We start from the raw sequence: 13,778 nt of genomic DNA, 5'->3' as shown, positions 1-13,778 counted from the left end.
ATGGCGTTAAGAAGAAAAATTCTGGGCAGGGAGGGTCAATTTGTATCCAGTTTAGGTGACTTTCTGTGAGAATAAAACACTTCCTCTTCTTTAATGGAAATGGCTTTATCTGCCACTAGGTTGCTGATTACAAGAGAGGTTGATTCATGGGGTAGAAGAGCAGGTAGAGTGTTGTTCTCTCCTGTTGGTTAGTTGAACAATCATCAATAGTGGAAATTAGGTAAGCTTAGGTTACTAGACATTAATCTTGTTAAGAGTACAGGTAACCTGCTGCCATGACTACGGGGTGTGTGTGTGTGTGTGTGTGTGTGTGTGTGTGTGTGTGTTCATGACTTTAGGGAAAAGGATTGCAATATTAAAGAAAATGACAAATCATTGCGTACTTACCATCTACATGATTATTAATATCATCCTGTAAAGAGCCCTGGTGTTGCTGCCAGGCGTGGGTTGGACAGCTAGCCTCATAGTTGGCGCTGCAAAACTACTAGTCAGCTGCTTTGTAGGAGAGATGTGCGGCCAGCTGATCCCATAAAGATTCACAGCCTTGGGCATCCTACACAGTTGCTATGAGTCAGAATCAGCTAGGTAGTTGTTGAAACAAGTCTTCTAAAGCTGCTTTTTGGTGACACTACACATGTAGCAAAAGTACCTTTATACTCTGTGCATTCAAAGATGTCTGCCTAGATGAATCTCCCTCCTTATGGGAGATTTCCTAATCACTCAGTAAAAACCCCTCATCATATTGCCAAATGGCTAGCCATGGTTATGAATCAATGTGCATGTGTATATATATATATATATATATATATATATATATATATATATATATATATATATATATACCAAACTCCCTCCCAGTGAGTCCACATTGACTCAGAGTGATCTGCTGTGGGTTTCTGAAAGCTGTAACTGTTTACAGGAGCAGAAAGTCCAGTCTTTCTCCTGAATAGCTGCTGGTGGTTTTGAAATGCTGAATTTTCGAATTGCAGCCTGATACACAACCATCACCCCACCAGCGCTCCATATAACTTTGTCAAAATGAACAACTAGGGTATTACTAAAAGGTTTTCCTTGAGATAATTTTCTTTCACTACCATTTTCCAGAAATTCACTAGAGTGGGTCTATGGTGGGATTCTAACCATTCACTTCAAAGAGTGCCATCATATTTCTCTCTCTCTTTCTATGCAGTTGCATGCATTTTCAGCCAACCAGCTATAGGCTCAAGCCTCATGAGATTGTAGGTACACATTAAGAGAGCGGTAGTAATATAACAGGAAAGTGAGGTTGGGCTTCTTATGCCACTTTCTCATGCAATTTACATATATCATCAGAATATGCCTGAGCCCACAAGTAGAAAGAAAATGTTTTGAAATGATGATGGCAACATATGTACGAATGTGCTTGACAGAATGGATGGATGTATAGATTGTAATAAGAGCTGTATGATCCCAAATAAAAATGATTTTTTTAAAAAGAATATCCCTGAGCCCAATCTTATATATAAAACTTCCATTTAATATGGAATGCAACCATTTGGATTGGTGGGTCCGACAATTATGAAAACTCAAGAAACGTGACAACTTAGCATCTGCTAGCCATGCCACCATGTCATAGGAAGGTCTAATACCCAAACAGAATCTGTTACCCTATATGTAGAAGAGCTATTCGAAAAGATGACATAGCTTTGCTCTAAATCTCAGGGGACATGTTGTAGTCCAACTTGAAAAGTTTTATAGTGACACCTATCAGACATGGCAAATATAAACACTATTGGATAATTTGGACCTTCCATCCCAAGGCTGAGCAGTTTACACAACAGCTGGGATATCTGCTTACGAATCTTTTGTTCAGGGCTTTATTCAAAACAGGTAGTGTTTCAAATTACTTGGAAAAATGAGTCAAAGCACTATGATAAAATAAGATATGGTTTTCTGCCAAAATACGAAAAGGTCTAGTAGGGAACATCTCCATTTCTCAATGGTACGTCAGTTTACGTGCAGCGACTTGCCTTTTGTTTCAGAAGCTTTATGTCAACATGCTACAGACCACTCGGTGCCTGAACACTTAATTGGAATGTTTCTAAAGTGCAAGAAGATGTGTTTCCTTTTCCTAGCACATGCATGTTAAGTGTGTGTGTACAGCACATCCTGCTTACAAAGCCCAATCACTGTGATGTCAGTACGGTAATAGGGCAAGTGTATAAAATCCTGAAGAGTGGAGAGATTTCCCAAGGTCTCTGAGGGTTAGGAAGTTATAGGGCTGTATTCCCACGTGCCAGAGAAAGTATTGATCCACTGCAGCAATGAAATTCCATTTAGAACAACAGCTGCAACTGGATCACCACCATATTAAATTTATCAAAAGTCACGATCATTTTCTAAGATCTATTTGTCATTTACATAGGTCAAATAGGCAGGCTTATGGGGATGGGGTAGGAATCTGCATGCCTGTCTTTCTAGGAATTCATAAGCACTCTCTACCATCTGTAGTCTGTCTAGAATATGGCCCCTCCCCTGCTCCCTGTTTTCATCAGTGGAGGCAGTTAAAGGGACTTTTAGGTTCATACTAACAAAACTGAACTAATGCCACAGTTCAGACAGCCACTGTGAAAACACTTACTGCTTGAATGAGTCTGCTAAAATGGAGCCTTCTGGACCGGACGGCAAACCTCAGTATGGGTTACAGGCCTCTGGGAATTTGCTCGGCCGACTTTTGTACAGAAGCTCAAAGTGAATTTGCTATCATTTAAGTCCTAGTGGCATGAGCTGCTTCACTGATCTTCCCAGTGCATGAGTAAGGTTCTGGCTACCTCATTTCTATCTCCAATTTTCATGCAAACTACCTCATGCGGTCAAGCCGAGCAAGAATCAGGCACAGACGATGTGTTAGCTCAGGTTGTTTAGAGAAACAAAGCCAGTGGCACTCTGCAAGAAAGAACTTACTATCAAGAAATAATTAAACATCAAGAAGGCATCCCACCGCAGTCCCAACTCAACTTCATGAGCCCAAGGCCAGTCTTTAAGTCCATTTGTGATGTTCTGGATTTTGATTGATTAAATCATTAAACTTCCTAAACAACTTTTCTATGCAAAGCATTTAGTCATATCAGGTGATCCATAAACCAAACGCACTGTCATCGAGTTGATGCCAATTCGTAGTGGCTTATAGGGCAGGGTGGAACTGCCACTGCGTGTCCGACTCTAACTCGACAGGAACGCTATCTCTTTTGTAAGCAGAGCAGTTTGTGGTGATGGACTTTGAACCTTGCAGTTAGCAGCCCAATGGGTTACCACCATGCCACCAGCGCTTCAGGTGATCAATTATTTTCATTAAAAACAAACTAAAAAAATAAGCTCAAATCAAACCATTGGACATGCAGAAAACATTCCCCATAAGTGAGTCCCAAAATTGGATTAAAAAATCCAGCAGTCCCAATTCTTCCTGTGTATTCAAAGGAAAATGTTCGCCACTCTTACAGAAAACATGACCTCATGGGATGAAACTTAGGTTTGAAGTTCCTTAGACCCAGATCTGCCTACAACCTCTCTCGTTAGCTTTTGATCTTAGCAAGGTATTAACTGATGGCACTCTGCTACTTATTTGCAAGTCAAATGGAAACCGTTATATAGACTTACCTCAGAGAGTTGCTACAATAATTTCAGAATGCAGTGTCTCCAAAAACTACTGTAGCAATTATGATAATATTTGAGAATTCAGCATGTATTGGTTACTTTCTTGCTATTAAAATGATTTCATTCTTAATAATTCTAGTTGATCATTTAATTACTAATTGTGTAATATAAAAAACATGATTGAAATGATTTAAAAACATCCCCAGTGCTCATTGTTAATCATGTTCTTGGGGTTGGTTTTATATCACAGCGAATATTCTGAATAGAAAATAATTGGTGGAATCAGAGAAAACCGATGTCAATCCCAAATCTGCAAATTCCTCACTGTGTGGCCATGACTGTTACTTATCATAGCCTCCATCCCCCAAATATTAACGATTTAATAATGTTGCACCATGGCAGCTTATTTTAAAGATGAAACGAGTTAGTATGCCAAGGTCCATGAAGTACATGATCCATAGTTTGGAACTTTTGTTTTTCCTATATATTTTTAAATGTGTACCTCTATAACATTAGAGCTCTTAAATTGATAATACAAGGATTACAGTACTAAGGTTCCATTCACAAAGAAATCTGTGCAACATCAGTAATGGTAGACAGGTTCAAGTGTACTCATATTATTCAACAACTAATGTCCCTAAATATTTAGCATTGAGTATATAATGGTAATTTCTATCTATGTCCGAGGCATTTTATAGAAGAATGCTTTTTAAATATAAACTGTTACTGTAAGAGACAAGAAGGCTGAGTATGGCTTCAAAGTGTATGCCAAGCTAATGATAAAGAGAAAGGAGACCTTCATTTAATGTGCGCCATGGAGCAGGGGCCGAGACACACTGGAGAGAGAATGCACATCACCCAGTAAGCAACTAAAGGCCAAGTCCTGGCTTAGATTTGGATACTTTAAAACTCTACCCAAAAAAAAAAAAGTTCACTGCACTTTGAGTGAAATGGCCCACAGGAAACTAAGAGGGCAACTTCTTTAAGAAAACTGATAGCAATCCTGGTCTGCATGGTTTAAAATTAGTGTCAAAGATTGTATAATGGGTTAAATACTATGAATGCCTGGCCTTTCTCCTTAAGGAGATTGTGACATTGTTGAAATAATAGAATATGGACTCAAAAATATGTGTACTTTGAAGTCACAAAGGATGCACACTCAAAGCAGAGTGAGGTAGAGAAGCCGGGGGAGCAGCAAGCCTTTCCTGCGGAAGGTTCTCCGGAGGTTTGGCTTTTCTCCCATTGAAGGAGTCGAGGAATGGGTTAATAAATGTGACATTTGAGCTAATTCTGAAAAGATGTGGGAGTTTTGATAGGCAGCGAGCAAAGTAAGAGACTGAAGGAGTAGCAGGTTTCTATACGTGAGGCAGGCACATTTTAGTTTGGGGCAAACATGGGGCATACTGGCAGTTTGGTTTGTGGAATTTATTAAGCCAAGTATTTGAAATTGTCATTTTTGATCATTGAAGTGGGTTATAATATTGGCAATTTTGTATAACCCAGGCTAATACAATAAATAATACATCTGTGTAGTGCAGTAAATTGTTTGATATGCCTTATCTAGTCATAGTCTTAGTAACTACCAAGAAGTGAATTTATTTCCTATGGGTCTAGATACGAGAAGGGAAGGTCAGCTACTGTTAGTGTTCACGAATGAGTGATGGTTGACGGGGCTAAGCACCACCTTGCTGGGTATTACAACAGCCATTGCAGAAGCAGAAACAAGGATCTTTTTGCGAGCAAAAGAGAAAAGCTGGGAATGGCACAAGCCTCTGGACCTTGACATCGCTGTTCATTGGGACTTCTTAGTACAGGAGATCACTGTGAAACCAGAGGGGCCAACAGAGGCAGACGCACAACAGCAATAGAAACAGAGAGCAGGTGTGGAGACTGAGTGGCGGGCTGTCCGGAGCACAGAACAGGCAATACTGAGTGCCTTTGGGTGGAGATGGGTTTGTAGAGTGAGGTGTCCTAGCACTTCATCTAGGGAGCTCTGTTTGATTATTTATGGGGTTTAAGATGAGTGTCTTTGGCAGAGTGGCACCCCCTTTGGGCATTTGTTGGCAACCCTAAAAGAGCTTTGAGACATTGCATAAACAGAACAGATGCCAACGGCCTGCTGAACTGAGAGGCCAAAGACAAGAGAAAGCCCTGCTGGGGAGTACGGCTGAGAAGTGACTGGTCTCTCTGAATAATTGTATCCTCCGAATTTTTTACTGTTGACTTCCTCAATAAACCCTATACTCATGAGTATTCTTTATGAGTTCTGTGTGACCATTGCAATGAATTATTGAACACAGTTGGAAAAAAACCCAAAGGGATTTATAAGAAGGAAAGTGGGTTTCAGAACTGGTGGTCGGTTAGATAGTGGGTCATATCTGACCCCAGCATCATAGAAAGGAGCAATGCTGATATAGAAATTGAATTTTCTTTCCCCTTGTGAAGTTGGAGGAAGTGAGCCACCCCTTCTGTGTTACCTTCTCTTTTTATACAGTGCATCACAAGAAGTGTGGAACATGTATCCATCAAAGGGTCGCTTGATATCTGTTAGGTACATGCTTTCAGGCAATGGTGGACAGGTGGAAATCAGACAGACATAGATTTAAATCCTGATCATGTCATTTACTTGGTTCAGATCATTTAACGGCTTAAAACTCAGTTTGTTCAGCTATTAAATGAGAACCAAATTAGTAACTTTCCAGTGTATGACGATTAAATAAAATTACTGCAAATAGGTGATGATTGCATAATTCTTCTTGATATAATTGAAATATTGAATTGTGTGCTGTGTGGATTAAGTTTCATTAAAACAATTTTAAAAAATAACATATGCACACAGATGAGGGTAAATCAAAAAGTAGTATTTTATAATCAGATAGCTTGAATTGAAAAAAGCTGATTCCAGGGGCTCAGGTGGAGAGTGGATGTTTTGAGAATGATGATGGCAATATATGTACAAATGTGCTGGACACAAATGATGTATGTACGGATTGTAAAATGAGTTGTATGAGCCCCTAATAAAGTGATATTTTAAATGTGAAAAAAATGCCACATGTAAAAAATGTGAACAATGCCTAGAACAGGGTAGTTCATTGGAAAATATTAACCATGGTAATACAACAGCATTTCCAATTTTCATCTAAAAATTAGTGTTTGTACATGTCTCCAAGAAAGCCCCTGCAGTGCTTGCTATTAGCCCTGCCTGCGCTCTCATCCTCCGCACCCCAGATGCATCCCCTACAGTAGGCGCTCTCCACCAGCTGTTTGGGGGTTTCAATTGCCAGGCAGCCAACTGCTCACCTATGCTTGAACTGCTTCCTCTCTATTTAACCTTCTTGCTGGAAAATTAACAAGTTCAACTTGCTTCTTTAAGGTGCCAAGTATTTTACACTTGGAAGTGACTATTATAGAATGTGCATGGGTAATTGTTTCTTTGGCAAGGTCATTATTCATGCAATTATTTGTAGTATATACCATTAACCATTCATTTTCTGTGGAAAGTGTAGAAATAACTCTTGAAGATGAATAGGATTTCACCTGGGATTTTCATAACATTTTGCGGGAAGAGCAATTATGTCCTACAGATGCGCTTTGTGTTAGGGGAAGAGACAGAGAAGCCTGCACCTTCAGTGCAACACAATCTAGAAAGTTTCACTTCGGTGCTTATCATATTGCTGTACAGTTAATAAGCCCGTATACATACATAGTTTTTGTCAGTGTACAAAGACCCTTGCAATATGCCAAATGGCCTCATTTGGCACTTGAAAGGAGACCTTAAAAGCATGGCGAGTAATTGGTACTAATTCCATTGTGCACATCAGTCACCAGGGTCTCAACAACACTAAAGGGGCTGCTTAAAGCAACATGGCTAACTAACAGTAATTTTATTTCAGGACATCCTCTGACATGACTCTCCATCATTAGATATGCATACACGTAAATATCTACCTGTTAACACATAAACATGTCTTATATGGAACACAACAGTAAAATAGATGTTCTGTCTCAGAATAGTTTATAATTGTCTTCTGTTTTGTTTCAGACCAGGGTATCTCTAGACAGTTGGTGGTTGTCATATCAATTTGTTTATTATTCAGGGATTCAGAGGCTGTAATTGTATTAATAATTTTAAGGAAGTTTATGTGGGATGGGACAATTATTATTCATAGGCAAAATACTGACGCTAGCTCTGTTTTGCAGTTATTGTTTCTGTGTCTCTAGGAAAGGTTCCATTCTTAAATGGTCCTCGTGCTACCAGAAGATACATAGACTCAGGTATCCTGAATATTTTGTTCTTTGTTACAATGGGTCATACTGTTGATAAAATGATTATTCTTAATCATTCCTTTCTAATATATCTCATTAAAATTTACTAGAAAAAGCGAGACAGAACCTGTCAAACATTGAACCATTGCTGACAGTAGTAATGCTTAGCATCCAATAAAATCCAGGAACTTTTTCTAAATATTTGTTAGAAAATCTATAATATTTACTCTGGAAATTGCTTTAATATCCTACCACTCAGTAATCCTCAGATTTCAAGCCAAGAGAACTATCTTCACAAGACCAAACACCAAATGAGAAATGAGTTACCAGTAAATTAATAAAGTTTGCTAGTTCACAAGGCCTGTTGTGTTTGGAAGGTTAAATGGTGGTGTACTTTTGAAATCATTTCCTATATTAATTTACTTATTCCTCATAACACTATCCTCTATCACAACCAGCTACAGAACAAAAAGTGTTCAATCAGTAGGCTCATCTATTTTCATGAGGAGGAAACTTATCGGTTTCCACACTGCTGTGGTCACACAATAAGAAGACAAATCAAATGTGGGATGTGTGGACCACAGCGGGACCACAGGAGGTGTAAGAAAGCCCACTGTCTCTGGCCCTAAGGGGAAAGGAAGCCAAGTCCTTGTAAGGCAGTGTAATAACAGCCACTAATAAAATGTAACCAGTGAATACATCTCCCTTTGACATATATGTTTGCCTTTACTAAAGGCTTATAATTGTTATAATTAAGCTTTTGGTAGGGATCTCTAAGAGAAAACGTATAAAACTCTAAAACGCCCCCTTGTAAGAATACTAGTCATTGTGAAGTGCTAACTGGGAAGGGACAGATGGTCAAGAGCAAAATCCTGGAAGGATGTCATCTTTCATTTTTGGTACATCACTGGTAGGTTGGTATCACTTCTCTACTTCTATTTCTGATGAAGATGAGAACTAGAGAAGGTAACACAGCCATTAACCTCTTGTTGACTCGTCCTCATGATGAAAGAGAATGGAGATTATGTACCTCCCCTTTTTGGGAAGGAATACATTAAATTAGAAGACCTCCCTTTTAGAAGAGGCTTCATCTTTTTAAAATTTTGTGTAAATAGATATATTTTTTCAAAATAATTTTGGAGGCTAATATAGATATCGTAACATTGCATCGTTCAATCGCATCAAGCACTATTGTACGATTGTTATCACAATCACAATCCATTTTAAAACATTCTCTTCCTTCTTGAACTCCTTGATATCAGCTTCCCTCTACCTCCCCTCCCCATTGTATTCCCGAGTAACTCTAATTCGACTTATTGTCGCTATCAAGTCCATCAATCCCGGGTTTCATATGTCAAAAAATAGAACAGAATATTTTTTAATCTAGATTAAACCCAAATTACGAAAGCACAAACATACGCACACAGAAAATCTTGAAAATGAGGTCAGGCCAACATGTATCAGAGAGAGGATCAAGTGACAAAATTTTAACCATTTGAGTCAGGTTTATCATGGAAACCTGAAATACATTTATGAAATCTACACAGGATATAAGCCTCCTATGATTTCCCCTTATCCATAATGGAGGGATTGGAATAAACTAGATACCAAGCAGAAAGTATCGGATAGATGACTACAGGAGGAAAAGAATATGAGGCAGCTAATTAGGTATTTATTCATCTCAGTGTAATGCACTAAATTACTTCCTGTCTGATTTTCTTAGCCTTAGCAGGAAAACTGCAAGTGGGTACTGCAAGTGGCTATCCTACAATGTGCTCACATTTTTGGCAGCTAGTAATCTGACTTCAGAGTGTTGGCCTTTGGAGAAGGTCTTTCTAGTCACTTTCAGTATTTGGTAGCTACTGTCAGTCCTTGACATTCCCAGACTTTCTTTTGTGTGTGGTTGACTTTTAGTGGCTACTCTGTTATTTTCTAAGATACTGCTCAGAAGGTGAAATATTTAAGTATAGACCCCAGCCAACACGTTATTGCATAATTCACACAACAAAACTCATTCACTGCCAATCCTATAGGACATGGTATAACAGTGATTGTGTGTTTCCAAGGGTGTAACTCTATACTAGAGCAGAAAGCTCAGCTTTCTCCCAAAGCTGTAGGTTTCAAGGTGATTACCTTTTGGATGGCCACCCAATGCATAATCATTGTGTTAGGCAGGGTACAGCACAAAGGAATATAACATCTAATTAGTCCACACAGCAGTACAGAGGACTCAGTTCAACTCACTTCCATGGAACAGTTAATATACTGGAAGTCCATCAACTCATGAGGGCCACTGGATCCCAGATAAAAGAAGCAGAAAAAGCTGAGTCTTCCCTTAGGCAATGCAGGCCGTTAGTCCACAAACAGCAAAGAGTAGGGCGCATCACCAACAGTCAGCAGTTCAGGAGATTAGGAAGCTGGTCAGGATGCAATATCAAATGATAGGATTCACCAGCCTCAAGCTCAAGTGATGTACACACCAGCAGCATGGCAAAGCAGGTCTTCAAGGAACTTCAAGCTATAGGGACATGATCCATAGGTTGGCTTTTCCACCGGCAGTGTAGCTCACAAGTTGAGGCAGAGAACTAGCTAGGTAGAGAACTGTCCAAGATCCAGAGAGCACTGAGCCATTAATCTCTTTCCCCTCCAATGAAACTGTGACCTTATTAATGCTACATGTTCCTATTGGCCAGATTGGTACAATTACCCTCCTTATCACAAACATTATGCCACCAAAGCTCTTATAACAATGAAATGCAATTCATTTCTAACCAGTATGACATCCACAAATGCGGAGGTTAGAATTTCAACATATCTTTGAAGGACAATTCAATCACCAACACCTTTAAAATGGTTAAATTACGTGGTGGGTTAGACCTTATCTGTTTTTTCTTAAGAAGAAGGCAGACGTAAATAGTCCTATTGAGTTGATATAATTTATAGTGGTACAGTGGAACAGCTCTCTACCATTCTCAAGGGGGCAAATCTTTTGGGGACAGATAGCCTCATCTTTCTCCCATAGGGTGTCTTTTGGCTTTGAAATCCTGACCTTGCACTAAGCTGCCCAATACTGTGGCACCGTGACTCCCTAAAACCATAAGGCATATAGAGTAACTACAAGTTAGAATCAGGTGGAAATGAGTTTGGTGAGACTTAACTTTCAAAATTCACCATTACTTTGTTCCCTGGCTCCCGAAATCCAAAAGGTAAATACTCTTTTAAAAATAGAGTATTGAAATTTCTTTTAAAATACATATAATGGACTGTCTCTATGATTAGCCATGTTTATATAGTTTATATTACTATATAAAACAACTATGTATTGGTAGTTTAGGATATAGTGATGGTTCACATGTTGTATGTATTATTAATTACACCAAATGTAACTAAAGTTAAAATAAACTTATAAAAATGTTGCATCTTCTTTCTACATCTACTTTCTAACCCAATCTAAATACAATATATGAGATTTATAATGCCTATTGGGACTACACCTTCTATGCTATAACTCTTTATAAAAATTATAGAACAAAATTACAATTATGCTGACATTATAAATAAAATGAGTAGTTTAATTTCATCTATAACATTTGTAGATATTTCTATCATCGAGTCAGAACTAGCTCCAGAAAGAATGGAGGTTAAGCTCTAATCTCCAAAATGCCTGTTTCTATGTCATTTCTCCTCTTTAAGGGATGTTAAACAACTCTTCCTTAATGCCATTCTTTCTAATTGCTATCATCAAATGTATGGAGCTTCTTCATGTAAAACAATTTTTTTAAGTATTTTTAAATTTTTAAAAAGTACTCATGAACTTTAAGGTGCATTTTAAAAAAATTCTTATAACTGCTATTGGGATTTTTTTTAATGAAAACATGTCTCAAGAAAGTTAGAACGTTCCCCCCTCTATTTAATAATATATAAAATAATACATAAACCAATGATATCTTTGATTTGTTAAAATATTATAAATTAAGTGGAGCTAGTAAATTACTGTATATTACTGGAAAATTATTTTAAGAAAAATTGAGAACTCATATAAGTTATTTATCATTTTCTCATTCATCTTTATCTTCTTTCAGGAAAGATATATTGAACATATGAATTGGGCATTTGTTAGAGTTCAGAAAAAATATGTACTTCTATTAATATCCCTAATCTTAGGGTGCTTGCTACCTGTAAAGAAAGTTAGGCATAATTTCAATAACCAGTTAAAAACTAAAGGGGACTTTTAAAAAGTTACTGGAAAAGGGTAATTAAAGCATAATGAAACCTTTTCCCTCCTTTTTCCTGAAACCCTCTAATATTTTCAATGGTAATCAGAATATAGAAGATGAATGGTTCCTTTCGTTGGAAGAATCTATTGGTTTTATGGCCCCAGATTCTTTCATTGTCTCTTTTACCTAAGTGTGACTGAGTGGTTTATTTATTGACGTCTGTTTTATAGCACGTATCTAGTGGAAAGATGTTTCAAAAGGACCTGTGTCAATTCATGATAAAAAATAAGCTGAACTTACTATTTTCAGGAAGATAAACAAATAAAAAGTATGCTTTACAAGATGCAAGACTTGCAAAACGTGTTGTCCCTTTTCAAGTTGCTCCAACTCATCTCTATTATTTTCATAACCAAGGTCACTTAATATTCACTTCATATTACTCAACAAATCAAGGGTTTCTGCTAAAATGGAAAATAAGTGAAACTGTAATTAAGTGTAGCATTTAGGGAATACTCTTGGCTTTTTAATTCATTAATTAAGGAAAGCTCACCATTGAATTGTATTACTAGTCAGTTTGCCAAGATGGTTCATTAAGGTCCAAATTTTATTATATATTCCATGCTTTATGCTTTTCACACAAACTTATTATACTGCTCTGGGAAGGTGATCTCCAAAAGCACATTAGACTAATGTCCCTGAAACACTGGCTAATGGAACTTTTATTGGATTGCTGCAACCAAGAAGGTCACCTGATGATTTGTTCCAATAATGATTTACGAATGGGGAAATGTAATTAATGAATTATTATTAATGTTTGACCTTGAAATACATCAGTAGTGGTTGAGATTTATGAATAGTATATGCATATTACATGAACAGAATGGAGAAGCATTCGAGCTTTTGATATTTTGCTTACATGCTTTATCTAAAGTAAACTATTAATACCTAATATTTATTGACTGTAGACTAGGTGTGATGTATTATGCTAAGCTCTACATTCACCACCATGTTTGTTTTTTTAAAAAATCATTTTATTGGTGTCTCACACCGCTCTTATCACAATCTATCCATCCATCCATCCATCCATGTGTCAAGCACTTTTGTATATCTATTGCCATCATTTTCAGAACATTTTCTTTATATTTGAGCCCTTGGTATCAGCCAATTTTTCCCATCCCCCTCCCTCCCTCATGAACCCTTGGTAATTTATATATATATATATATATATATAATTTCATGTCTTATGCTACTCGCTGTCACCAACTTTTCTGTTGTCCATCCTACTGGGACAGGATTGTATGTAGATCAATGAGATCAGTTTCCCCTTTCTCCCCGCGCCTCCCCCTTACCCTGCAGGGATCGGTACTCTCATTATTGGTCCTGAGGGGTTTCCATGTCCTGGATTTCCTGTGTTTCTACCTCTTATCCGTACCAGTGTACATGCTCTGCTCTGGCCAGATTTATAAGGTAGAATTTGGGTCATGATAGTTGAGGGAGGAACCGTTAAAGAGCTAGAGGAAAGTTGTATGTTTCATTGGTGCTTCACTGCACACCGACCAGCTCATCTGCTTCCTGCAACCTTTCTGTAAGGGGATGTCCAATTGCCTACAGAGGGCTTTGGATCTCCACTGCACACTCCCCCTCATTCTCATTAATATGATC

Source organism: Tenrec ecaudatus, chromosome 4 (genome assembly GCF_050624435.1).
Source record: "Tenrec ecaudatus isolate mTenEca1 chromosome 4, mTenEca1.hap1, whole genome shotgun sequence".
In the NCBI taxonomy this organism is placed as follows: Eukaryota; Metazoa; Chordata; class Mammalia; order Afrosoricida; family Tenrecidae; genus Tenrec; species Tenrec ecaudatus.
The sequence above is the reverse complement of the archived record's forward strand: the minus strand, read 5'-3'. Positions refer to the sequence as shown.